The following is a 13,667-nucleotide window of genomic DNA, read 5'->3' on the forward strand; positions in this document are numbered from 1 at the left end:
AAAATAGCCCAGCGAGGAAAGGAAATAAATAAGCCACAAGAGAAATAATTAACAATTAAAATAAAACTTAAGAACATTAACTCTTTCATACGTAAACTAAAAAGACTTAAGTCAGCAATAAATGTTTCAGCTTGAAATTATATACAGAGATGGTGCTAGTTATCTTATTCATTTTGAGCTAAGGCCTCTTCTTGAAGAAGCTAAAAATTCATGATCTTTGCTCACGCATTCATTTTTCTTTACTGTACTTGGAAGTGGTTGCATAAGTTCCTGCATGTATAACCAATCCTATGTATACATACATACATATACCAAGGCACTTCCCCCAATTTTGGGGGGTAGCCGACATCAACAAATGAAACAAAAACAAAAAAGGGGACCTCTACTCTCTACGTTCCTCCCAGCCTAACAAGGGACTCAACCGAGTTCAGCTGGTACTGCTAGGGTGCCACAGCCCCCCCTCCCCCGTTATCCACCACAGATGAAGCTTCATAATGCTGAATCCCCTACTGCTGCTACCTCCGCGGTCATCTAAGGCATCGGAGGAAGCAGCAGGGCCTACCGGAACTGCGCCACAATCGCTCGCCATTCATTCCTATTTCTAGCACGCTCTCTTGCCTCTCACATCTATCCTCCTATCACCCAGAGCTTTCTTCACTCCATCCATCCACCCAAACCTTGGCCTTCCTCTTGTACTTCTCCCATCAACTCTTGCATTCATCACCTTCTTTAGCAGACAGCCATTTTCCATTCTCTCAAAATGGCCAAACCACCTCAACACATTCATATCCACTCTAGCTGCTAACTCATTTCTTACACCCGTTCTCACTCTCACCACTTCATTCCTAACCATATCTACTCGAGATACACCTGCCATACTCCTTAGACACTTCATCTCAAACACATTCAATTTCTGTCTCTCCATCACTTTCATTCCCCACAACTCCGATCCATACATCACAGTTGGTACAATCACTTTCTCATATAGAACTCTCTTAACATTCATGCCCAACCCTCTATTTTTTACTACTCCCTTAACTGCCCCCAACACTTTGCAACCTTCATTCACTCTCTGACGTACATCTGCTTCCACTCCACCATTTGCTGCAACAACAGACCCCAAGTACTTAAACTGATCCACCTCCTCAAGTAACTCTCCATTCAACATGACATTCAACCTTGCACCACCTTCCCTTCTCGTACATCTCATAACCTTACTCTTATCCACATTAACTCTCAACTTCCTTCTCTCACACACTTCCAAATTCTGTCACTAATCGGCCAAGCTTCTCTTCTGTGTCAGCAACCAGTACAGTATCATCCGCAAACAACAACTGATTTACCTCCCATTCATGGTCATTCTCGTCTACCAGTTTTAATCCTCGTCCAAGCACTTGAGCATTCACCTCTCTCACCACTCCATCATCATACAAGTTAAACAACCATGGCGACATCACACATCCCTGTCTCAGCCCCACTCTCACCGGAAACCAATCACTCACTTCATTTTCTATCCTAACACATGCTTTACTACCTTTGTAGAAACTTTTCACTGCTTGCAACAACCTTCCACCAACTCCATATAACCTCATCACATTCCACATTGCTTCCCTATCAACTCTATCATACGCTTTCTCCAGATCCATAAACGCAACATACACCTCCTTACCTTTTGCTAAATATTTCTCGCATATCTGCCTTACAGTAAAAATCTGATTCATACAACCCCTACCTCTTCTAAAACCACCCTGTACTTCTAAGATTGCATTCTCTGTTTTATCCTTGATCCTATAAATCATTACTCTACCATACACTTTTCCAACTACGCTTAACAAACTAATACCTCTTGAATTACAAAACTCATGCACATCTCCTTTACCCTTATATAGTGGTACAATACATGCACAAACCCAATCTACTGGTACCATTGACAACACAAAACACATATTAAACAATCTCACCAACCATTCAAGTACAGTCACACCCCCTTCCTTCAACATCTCAGCTCTCACACCATCCATACCAGACGCTTTTCCTACTCTCGTTTCATCTAGTGCTCTCCTCACTTCATCTATTGTAATCTCTCTCTCATTCTCATCTCCCATCACTGGCACCTCAACACCTGCAACAGCAATTATATCTGCCTCCCTATTATCCTCAACATTCAGTAAACTTTCAAAATATTCCGCCCATCTTTTCCTTGCCTCCTCTCCTTTTAACAACCTTCCATTTCCATCTTTCACTGTCTCTTCAATTCTTGAACCAGCCTTCCTTACTCTCTTCACTTCTTTCCAAAACTACTTCTTATTCTTTTCATATGAATAACCCAATCCCTGACCCCACCTCAGGTCAGCTACCCTCTTTGCCTCACGTACCTTGCGCTTTACTTCCACATTTTTCTCTTTATATTTTTCATACTTCTCTATACTATTACTCTGCAGCCATTCTTCAAAAGCCCTCTTTTTCTCTTCCACTTTTACCTTCACTCCTTCATTCCACCATTCACTGCCCTTCCTCATGCTGCCTCCAACAACCTTCTTTCCACACACATCACTTGCAATCCAAACAAAATTTTCTTTTACTAACTTCCACTCCTCCTCTAAATTGCCAGTTTCTCTTACTTTCACTTCGTCATATGTCATTTTCAACCTTTCCTGATATTTACTTTTTACCCCCGTTTTATTAGCTCTTCAACCCTCACTAGCTCCCTTTTACATCCACCTACTCTATTCCCCCACTCTTTTGCTACAACTAATTTTCCTTCCACCAAAAAATGATCAGACATACCGTTAGCCATACCCCTAAACACGTGCACGTCTTTCTATTTTCCAAACATTCTTTTAGTTATCAACACATAATCCATTAATGCCATTTCTACTACTCTTCCATTTGCCACTCTTACCCATGTATACTTATTTTTATCTTTCTTTTTGAAAAAGCTATTACTTATCACCATCTCTTGCTCAACACACATATCTACCAGTCTCTCACCACTCTCATTTTCACCTGGTATGCCATACTTCCCAATGACACCTTCTACCTCTCCAGCGCCCACTCTAGCATTTAAGTCACCCATGACAACTACATAATTCCTTCTACCCAGTCCTTCTACACACCTAGTTAATTCATTCCAGAACTCATTCCGCTCTTCTTCACTTTTCTCACTACCTGGCCCATACGCACTGACAAACGCCCAACATTCCCTAGCCAACCTATCCCTTACCCACATTAACCTAGATGATATCTCCTTCCATTCCACTACTTTACCTGTCATCCATTCACTCGGCAATAAAGCCACACCCTCTCTCGCTCTTCCCCTTTCAATCCCAGACACTCTACCAGACATTTCACCAAACATCACTTCACCCTTTCCTTTTATCTTCGTCTCATACAAGGCCAATACATCCATCCTTCTATTCCTAAACATACTTCCAATTTCACATCTTTTACTCTCTATCGTACTACATCCACGCACATTCAAACACCCCAAAACTAGAGTGCGGGGAGCAGTCACTCTCCGCCCAGCTCCATCTCTTTGTCGATGTCTCACAGGATGTAGATACAGGAGAGGGGGTTCCCAGCCCCCTCGTCCCATCCTTTTTAGTCGCCTCTTATGACACGCAGGGATAACGTTGGCGCTATTCTAAAATTATGACAATGAAATAAATACCGGTGAAATGAGAGAATGAATTAGGAATACACAAAGAAGGCTGATCACTTAAATTCATGAATTCATCCTAAACCCAATGAATTATAAATCCAATAAATTCATCCTTTTTATGTATTGTAAGGACAGTGAGACAAGCGTCACCAAGATCAACTGATACTTTATTTGAATGCTCACGGAAATACATAACAAGGTGCGGACGGAAATGTAGGATTACATTGGCGCCAAGTTAGATTGAAGTGCCCGCCAAAATATATGTGTTTTCTTACACTTACAAATATATGAATTATGGGTTAACAAAAACATGTCATGAAACGATACATATATCAAAATGTAGCTCTGGTAGAGCGGAATATGTATACATAGGACACCACAGTGTGGCGAAGAGAGAATTTAAATAAATAAGTAGTTTGTCGATTTTCTGGACGACGAAGGGATCGGTGTCCTTACAAGTACTCCCCCCCCCAAGACATCGGGCGGCGTAGAGGGCTGATGATTAATCTTCGTATCTCTTCGGGCGTCGGAGGGTTCCTCTTGTTTTTGAACGGAGGGGTGCGCTGGCGGTCGGTGTAAGGATCTCTTCCTCTTGACGTCGTTTGATGATTTTTCCTTCGTTGGGCGGCTTGTTTTGTGGCGGAACTCTGGGTCTACCAGGTCCAGCGGAGGCGGTGTCGCTTCCTTCGAGAAACGCTGGTTTCACGCGGTCTATAGAGACCCAGTCCTCTTGGCCATGGACGTCGAGAAGGAAGGCTTTCGTTGTCTTTTTAATAACCCGGTAGGGACCTCGATAAGGTCTAGTCAGTGGTTGTCGATGAGCGTCGACACGGACGAAAACGTACTTGCAGTCATCCAGGCTTTTTGGCTTGAAGTGCTTGGTTCTGTCCTGGTAAGTTTTGAGACACGGCCTGAACTTCCTGGCGATATCCCTTAGGTGATCCAGCTGCGTGTCGTCGGTTGATGAGGGAAAGAATTCGCCAGGAACTGCGAGCGCTTCCCCGTAAACTTTTTCGGAGGGCGAAGGTTCGCCGTCTGCGCGAGGGGCGGTGCGAAGGCCGAGGAGTACCCAAGGAAGTCGTGATTTCCAGTCCCCGTCGGTGCAGCTCGCCATCAGGGACGCCTTGAGGGCGCGGTGTGTTCGTTCGACCATGCCGTTTGCCGCGGGGTTGTATGCCGTGGTGCTGTGGAGCGTCGTCCCCATCAGGTTCGCCAAAGCCAGCCATATTTCTGAGAGGAAAGTGGGGCCTCTGTCAGTCGTGATGTCGTCAGGAACGCCAAACCTGCTCACCCAGCTTGACAGGAGGGCTTCGACACATGCTTGAGTCGTAGCTTCGGTCATCGGCGATGCCTCCAACCACCTCGTGGAGCGATCGATGATCGTAAGTAGGTAGCGAGCGGATCCAGAAGGGGGCAATGGTCCCACGACGTCGATGTGTATATGTCCGAAACGTCTTTTTGGCTGGAGAAAATCGCCCACCCCCGATTCGGTGTGATGGCTGACCTTGCTTGACTGGCAGTTGATGCATGACCTCGCCCATTCCCGGGCGTCCTTTTTTATCCCTGGCCAGACAAACTTTTCAGACAGAAGGCGAGCGGTGGTGCGTCCTGAGGGGTGCGAAAGTCCATGGATGATATCGAATATTTTCCTTCTGCAGGAGGCTGGTACCCAGGGACGAGGGCGGCCCGTGCTGGTGTCGCAAAGAATAGTTACTCCTGCTGGTCCGAGGGGAACCGCACTTATCTTGAGCGCGGATGGCTCCGTCAGGTGAACCTGTGCTTCTCGGTCGGTGCGTTGTTCGGTTGCGAGATTGGCGTAGTCGATTCCCAGGTGGATCGCGTCAATTTCAATCCTTGAAAGGGCGTCCGCGACTGGGTTTTTCTTTCCTGGGACGTAACGTATGGTGCACCCGAATTCGGCGATTGATGCGAGATGATGTTGTTGTCGGGATGACCATGCGTCCGTTGATTTCGTGAAGGCGTGGACGAGGGGTTGATGATCCGTTGCAATCGTGAAGGGGGTACCCTCCAAGATGTGCCTGAAGTGGCGGACGGCGAGGTAGACGGCGAGGAGTTCCCTATCGAAGGTGCTGTATCTTGTTTCGGCGGGTTTCAATTTCTTGCTGAAGAATGCCAGCGGTCGAGGAGAACCATCGACGAGTTGCTCAAGCACAGCCCCGCAGGCGACGTTGCTGGCGTCGGTCGTTAGTCGCAGGGGCGCGTTGTCGTAAATAAGCCAGGGTGGTGGCATTCGCAAGGGCATCCTTCGTCCGAGCGAATGCCTGTGTCTGGGGCAAGCCCCACTCGAGTTTTTTTTGCTTTTCCTTTCAGGACGTCGTCGAGGGGTGACAGGGTTTGTGCGATGTTGGGGATGAAGCGCCTGTAGTAATTGACCATTCCCAAGAACTCCTGAAGTTGGCGAATGGTCGTAGGTATTGGGAACTTCCTGATGGCGTCGACTTTGGTTGTCATGGGTTTTACCCCGCGCGAGGATACACGGTGACCAAGGAAATCCACTCCCTCCGCACCGAACGTACATTTGTCGAAGCGTACGACTAGGCCGTTCTCCTGTAGGCGCTTTAGGACGGTGCGGACGTGTCCCCGGTGTTCCTCCTTGGTTTTCGAGAATATCAGGATGTCGTCGACGTAGCAGACGCAGAAAAGTAGGTCACCCAGAATGCTATCTATTAGTCGTTGGAAGGTTGCCCTGGCGTTGCGTAGACCGAAGGTTGAGTATGCGAAGGTGTAGGATCCGAACGGCGTTACAATGGCAGTTTTCGGGATATCTTCCGGGAATACGGGGACCTGGAAGTAAGACTTGAGAAGGTCCATCTTGGTAAAAAACCTTGCGCCGTGCAACGCGTTCGTTAGGTCCTGCATGTTGGGCAGTGGGTAGTGATCGGGCGTTGTGATGAGGTTGAGGCGCCTGTAGTCGCCGCAAGGTCTCCAGGACCCGTCCGGCTTTTTAACCATGTGCAGGGGTGATGCCCAGGGGCTCGATGCTTTCTTACAGATACCCATGCGTTCCATGTCCTCGAAGGCGCGTTTGGCATCCTTCAGTTTCTGAGGTGGGAGGCGGCGGAATTTGGCGTGAGTGGGAGGTCCTGTCGTTGTGATGTGGTGGTAGATGCCATGCTTGGACGGGGAACCTGGCGAGTGTCGGAGCTCGGGCTTGAAAACCTCGGGAAACTCTCGTAGTAGGTCGGCGTAGGGGTGCGTTGTTACGGCGGATACGGACATTGTTGCAGGGCCATGTTCTAGGGCGCGAGACTGGCAGGTCCCCGTGTCGATGAGACGTCTGTTAGCGACATCGACGAGGAGTCCATGGTGGGCGAGAAAATCCGCACCGAGGAGGGGGCGATTGACGTCGGCGATAGCGAAGGGCCAAGAATACGAACGGCCCATGATAGATATCTTGAGGGTCTTGATTCCATAGCACCGTATGGGAGATCCGTTGGCGGCGATGAGTGAGGGAGCGTTTTTGTCGGGACCACGGTCTAGGTCGGACTTCGAAGGAGGGAACGTTGACTGCATTGCGCCGGTGTCCACCATGAGTCTACGGTTGGAAATGGTATCGAGGATACAGAAACCAATCTTGTTATGGTTAACTGCGGCCGCGATGGTGGCAGGTGGATGCTTCTGGCGTCGTCTTCTAGGGAAACTGCATGGTGCTCTACATTTCTTGGCGTCGCTGCCGAACTGTTGGTGGTAGAAGCACCATGCTGGGTTAGGCCTAGGGTTTGGTCGCGTCGGTTGCGGTGGTTTCTTTCTTGATAGAATGTTGATTTCGTCGTCCTCGAGGGCCATTGCCGAGGAGTCTATGGAAGAGCAGCTGCTGAAGGAGGAGAACGGAGACGGTGTTGACGATGATGCTCCGAGGCGAGATACTTTGGAGGCCTCGTGGAGCTTCTGAGCCTTCGACAGGAGTTCGTTCATCGGGAGCGTGTCGGCATCTGTCAATTGGGCCCGTACGTCCTGTGGTAGGCGTCGAAGAAAGATCTCGCGAGATAAGCTAATCTCACGTCGTCGGCCGTTGCTGTCTGTTTCGGGGAGCATGAGCAGGCCGGTTAGCTCGTCCCACGCCTCGACAGGAGAGGTGTCACCCATGGGCTTGCCGGCGAGGTCCAGTACTTTCTGTGCCCTTGCTGAGACGGAGAGGGAGTAGATACCGATGAGTTTCGTTCTCAGGTCGTCGTATGAAACTTGGCCGGCCTGGGCGTCGAGCCATGGGGAAATCTTGTCGAATACTCCTTCAGGTATGGAGGTGAGAACGATGTCAGCCTTGGTGCAGGAGTCGCTGAGTCTAGCGACGCGGAAGAGTACGTCCGCTCTCAGGAACCAGGAAGCGGTGTTGTGTTGAGAAAAGGGCGGCAGTTTGACTTTGGGCGTGGAGGCGAGGCCGTTGGGTGCGATGGGCGTGTTGCTCCCTACATCGTGGCCAGACGACGAGTCGGCGAAGAGGTGAGAGGTTGATATGTCGGTTAAGCTCATCCTACTGCCTTACGTTCACCGAAGTGTGGGAGAACCAAAGGCAGGTTCTTGCCTAAGGTAACGGAGTATGTAGAAGGTAGCACGGCCGTAATAAGTCCGTTAATGGCAAAGCCAAAACCGCTGATGCTACTTTCAACTCCGGGGTCACCAGTTGTAAGGACAGTGAGATAAGCGTCACCAAGATCAACTGATACTTTATTTGAATGCGCACGGAAATACATAACAAGGTGCGGACGGAAATGTAGGATTACATTGGCGCCAAGTTAGATTGAAGTGCCCGCCAAAATATATGTGTTTTCTTACACTTACAAATATATGAATTATGGGTTAACAAAAACATGTCATGAAACGATACATATATCAAAATGTAGCTCTGGTAGAGCGGAATATATATACATAGGACACCAAAGTGTGGCGAAGAGAGAATTTAAATAAATAAGTAGTTTGTCGATTTTCTGGACGACGAAGGGATCGGTGTCCTTACAGTATAGATATTGGAGGAATAAATCTTATGGGTTATGGTGACCAATGTGGTAACGTCCCTGCCTGGTGAACGCCAGACTGGGGTTTGAGTCCCGCTCTAACTCAATAGTTTCTTTGGTCGCTACAACCTCACCAGGGGTTGCTGTGGCCTGAATGGTAATGTCTTTGCTTGGTATTTGGCAGACGGGGGTTTGATTCCTGCTCAGATTCGTTAGTGCCTTTGGTGTCTGCAACCTCACCATCCTTGTGAGGTGTGGTTGGGAGGTTTTGGGGGAGCCTATAGGTCTACCTGTTGAGTCCTCAGCAGCCATTGCATGGACCTCCCTGGTCCTAGCTTGGGCGCTGATCATATGTATATATGGTCAGTCTCTAGGGCATTGTCCTGCTTGCTAGGGCAATGTCACTGTCCCTTGCCTCTGCCATTCATGGGCGACCTTTAAACCTTGTGAGATAAGGATGGAGTGGTTGGGGGAGCCTATATGTCTATGTGTTGAGTCATCAGCAGCCATTGCCTGGCCCTCCTTGGTCCTAGCTTGGGTGGAGAGGTGGCTTGGGCACTGATCATATGTACATATGGTAAATCTCTAATGCATTGTCCTGCTTTCTAGGGCAATGTCACTGTCCCTTGCCTCTGTCATTCATGAGTGGTTTTAAACCTTTAAACTTGTATGATGACATCGTTGTTTGTAGTCAAATTTCCTCACTACTGTTTTATGACGGCTGTTGTATAGGACATGGTATTGTGGGCCAGGTTTAAAGGTTACTCATGAATGACAGAGGTAAGGGACAGGACAATGCTCTAGAGACTGACCGTATATACATATGATCAGCACCCAGGCAGCCTCTCGACCCAAGCTAGGGCCAGGCAATGGCTGATGATGACTCGGCAGGTAGACTTATAAGATCCCACTAACACCTCATCCTTGCTCACAAAGATGGTGAGGTTGCAGACACTACAAGAAAGTAGTGAGTTTCTGTTTCTTGAACCCCAATCCAGAAGAATACCAGGCATTGTCATGTCCAATAAGCTACAACAAAATTCAAACTCAATCATTAGCTGGTAGAAAATGTCAAGTTATTGGGTCCTTTTGACTGGCCAGGTAGTACTACATTGGAGCCCTCTCTTTGGTTACGGCTCATTTTGTCGTTGCCTACACATACACCGAATAGTCTGGCCTATTCTTTCCATATTCTCATCTGTGCACATATACCTGTCAACACTGACATTACTAAACTATTCTTCTTTGCTCAAGGGGTTCTGATGCACCGTAATTGTTCAATAACTGCATACTTTACCTTTGATAAGGGTAGAAAAGATTCTTTAACTATGGTAAGCAGCTCTTCTAGGAGGACACCCTAAAATCAAACCATTGTTCTCTAGTCTTGGGCAGTGCCATACCCTCTGTGTCATGGTCTTCCACTGTTTTGGGTTAGAGTTCTCTTGCTTGAGGGTACACTTGGGCACACACTTCCATCTTATTTCTCTTCCTCTTATTTTGTTAAAGTTTTTATAGTGTATATAGGAAATATCCATTTTGGTGTTATTACTGTTCTTAAAAGAGTTTATTTTGATTGTTTATTCCTTCTCTTGTACTGTATTTATTTCCTTGTTTCCTTTCCTCACTGGGCTATCTTTCCCTGTTGGAGCCCTTGGGCTTATAGCATCTTGCTTTTCTAACTAAGGTTATAGCTTAGTCTGTAATAATAATAATAATAATAATAATAATAATAATAATAATAATAATAATAATAATAATAATAATAATAATAATAAAGTCTAATTAGGCGTTTTGGTAAGGAAGTCATTAAAATGCAAACATAGTTGAGCATTTTTGTAGGCAAATGTATCCAAAAATATTTAATATCATAGTTCTCCAAGTTTCTGCAAAAGTAAGAAATCCATTAGACTGTAATCATCATTATAACTAGTCAATAGTAATCATACTCTCTCTCTCTCTCTCTCTCTCTCTCTCTCTCTCTCTCTCTCTCTCTCTCTCTCTCTCTCTCTCTCTCTCTCTCTCTCTCTCTCTCTCTCAGGTTAATTTTTATAATAGCTTAATCGTGGAATTTAATGACAACTTTGTTTATAAAATAATCATAAATATGAATAAGGCTATTAAAATATAATTAGTTTTATTAATTTGCTTGAATTATGTATGTAGGCCTACTAAACTTGTGATCTTAGTACAAATAATTTATTTCAAAATAAACAATGAATACTAAAGAACAATTTGAATAAATGAGCAATCTTCTGATATTCGCATAGACATTAATTACGTAAGAGTTACAAAAGCAAAATACTGTAAATCTCAAATAGTGACGTCATCAAGGACGCTTCATATATCATTACATCATCGGTGACGTCACAATGCCACTGACCAATAGGAGCGAGTCAAGTTATTTACCAATGTTTACACCTGAGAAAGTGAATTAGGTGATTTGTCTCCGGCCGTAGGCGAGTTATCCGCCTATTTTAAATGTAAAAATTGGAATAAACACACAAATGGAATAATTATGTGGTAAGATTAAGCTAGAAATGTGTTGTGAATATTCTATTAATGTGGATTCCTAGTCGGGGTATGGTGACCGTGACCCAAGTTGACCTTACGGTCGTATACGTTAATTACTGCTATTATTGATCTATTTTTGTATTAGTGATCCCAACATAATGTATTTACTCTAAATTTTATTATATGTTTGTGGAAAATTAAGTTCGTCCGGGCAGACTGAAAAAAAAAACACATTTTGTAAGGATCACCTAACCTAAGGTTCTCAACCTAACTTAACCTTATCTACTTATCTACGGGGGGGGGGGGAAGGGGCTTCGCCTCCTGCGACCACCCCATAGACTACCATATTCTTATCTTAGCCTGTCCCAACAAATTACATTCCCCTAGTGACTTTTTGGGGGTGTATGAATGATAACGGCTACCTGTACATATTTTGACGGCTGACCTAGAGTACGGCAGAGTCAGTTGGGGTCGCAGGGGGGCGTTAGCCTCTTAGTTAGGTAAGTAGGCATGGACATGGCTTCTTGGTTAGGGGTGAAAGTTTAGGTTCGTTTGTGTCCATTTTTCATGCACGCTGGAGGAACTGGCCGCTGATATATAAAGGTCCTCTTTTTTTTTTCTATAGCCTATCCAGGTCCTCCTTGGTAGGTTAGGCTAGAAGTTGGGTTAGATATAATTGTAGGCTATAGTGTATAGCGTCCTTGTGAATACCAAACAAAGTCTTTTCTTTTAATTCACTAGTTAACATTAAATCCACTTGCTTTCCTTGACCCAACCTAGGATTTTATGTTCTTTGTAACTCAGATATTACATGAATGGTGCACAAGTAAAGTTTAGGACTTGCCCAAAAGCTTGAAGCTTGATTACTTGGTTAACCTTTATCCGAGTGACGTTAATAGTAACATCAAAAGCCCCTGTTCGTTCCTAATTCAGAATAGGATAAGAGGCCATTGTAGTTGGTTCGGATAGACTGGGTGAAAAACCACATTTTCAAAGGGAAACCAAAACATGAACACTACCCAACCTAGGAGCCGTATCCGTACCTATTTACCTACTGGAGGGCTATGCACTCTCTGTGACCCCCCCCCCTTTCAGACTGCCGTATCGTTAGCTTACCCTTAAGAATAAGTCTCAACCCTTTGATTATCTACCAATCGACTTCACTCCCGGCAAGGCTTGAAAGCTTTAAGGCTGCTTATGAATGGCAAAGGCATGGGACAGTGACATTGCCCTAGAGACTGACCACATATGCATATGATCAGTGCCCAAGCCCCCTCTCTACCCAAGCTGCTGATGACTCAGCAGATAGACCTATAGGCTCCCCAAAAACCCCCATCCTTAGCTTACTAGGATGGTGAGGTTGCAGCGACCAAATGAACTAACGAGATTAAGAGGGACTCAAACCCCCATATGGAGATCATGAGGCAGGGACATTACCAATCAGACCACCACAACCCTATTTGATATTTCGTAAATCATAAAACTAGCATCATATTACTATACCGCATTTCAAACAAAGATGAACAACATTTGCCCCATAAATAAAATTTATTTGATAGTTAATAGGAAAGTTTATACCTCTACCAATGAACGATTCTCATCCCTAGGGTACCATGTCCTTATTCATTAGAGGGCTTTAGAATCTCTTTGTTTAGTCATTCTATATTGAAATAATTCTAAAGGGTGCGTCTGTAATGATATTTAAGCTATACATAGGGCTATACTCTATGCATAGGGCTATACTCTATGCTATAGCTTATTTACAATTGTCCAGTAAAGTAAAATTGGTAACGATATGTAGGCTATATGTACGACTACTTATATTTGCCAAAGAAGACTTGTTTAAGGCTAAGTTACAGCTCTTGCACATGTTATGACAGATTGTTTTCTATAGGTAGTAGGTTGGCCAGGGCACCAGCCGCCCGTTGAGATACTACCACTAGAGAGGTATTGGATCCTTTGACTGGCCAGACAGTATTGCATTGGACCCCTCTCTCTAGTCACGGCTTATTTTTTCTTTGCCTACACTTACACGGAATAGTCTGGCCTATTCTTTACATATTCTCGTCTTTCCTCATACATCTGACAGCAATGAGATACTTAACATTTCTTCACCAAGGGGTTAATTTACTGCACTGCAATTTGTTCAGTGTACTTTCCTGTTGGTAAGGGTAGAAGAGACTCTTTAGCTATGGTAAGCAGCTCTTCTAGGAGAAGGACACTCCAAAATTAAACCATTGTCCTCTAGTCTTGGGTAGTGCCATAGCCTCTGTACCATGGTCTTCCACTGTCTTGGGTTAGAGTTCTCTTGCTTGAGGGTACACTCGGGCACACTATTCTATCTTATTTTTTTTTTCTTCCTCTTGTTTTTTTGAAATGGTGTGTTGGGCAGGCTTAATAGAAGGGCCATGGATGCCTGGTGGTTTATCAAGAGGTTGTCTTTTCCTTTTTCTGATTTTTTCTTCTCAAAACCATCCTTACTGTCCTCCCTTCAGTTGAAGTGGCTATCCTGGAGGGTATTT

General features: G+C 45.3%; 1 protein-coding gene across 1 annotated transcript in view; it reads left to right on the plus strand.

Moving 5' to 3' along the window:
- The first annotated feature begins 11,002 nt into the window (after positions 1–11,002).
- The window catches only part of LOC137658864 (uncharacterized), a 59,187-nt gene continuing 56,522 nt past the window's right edge, over positions 11,003–13,667 (plus strand). Inside the window, exon 1 of the mRNA XM_068393979.1 lies at positions 11,003–11,154. The gene's annotated coding sequence lies outside the window, so the exon portion shown is untranslated. The remainder of the gene's footprint in view (positions 11,155–13,667) is intronic.

The sequence above is a fragment of the Palaemon carinicauda genome, chromosome 19, assembly GCF_036898095.1.
Source record: "Palaemon carinicauda isolate YSFRI2023 chromosome 19, ASM3689809v2, whole genome shotgun sequence".
In the NCBI taxonomy this organism is placed as follows: Eukaryota; Metazoa; Arthropoda; class Malacostraca; order Decapoda; family Palaemonidae; genus Palaemon; species Palaemon carinicauda.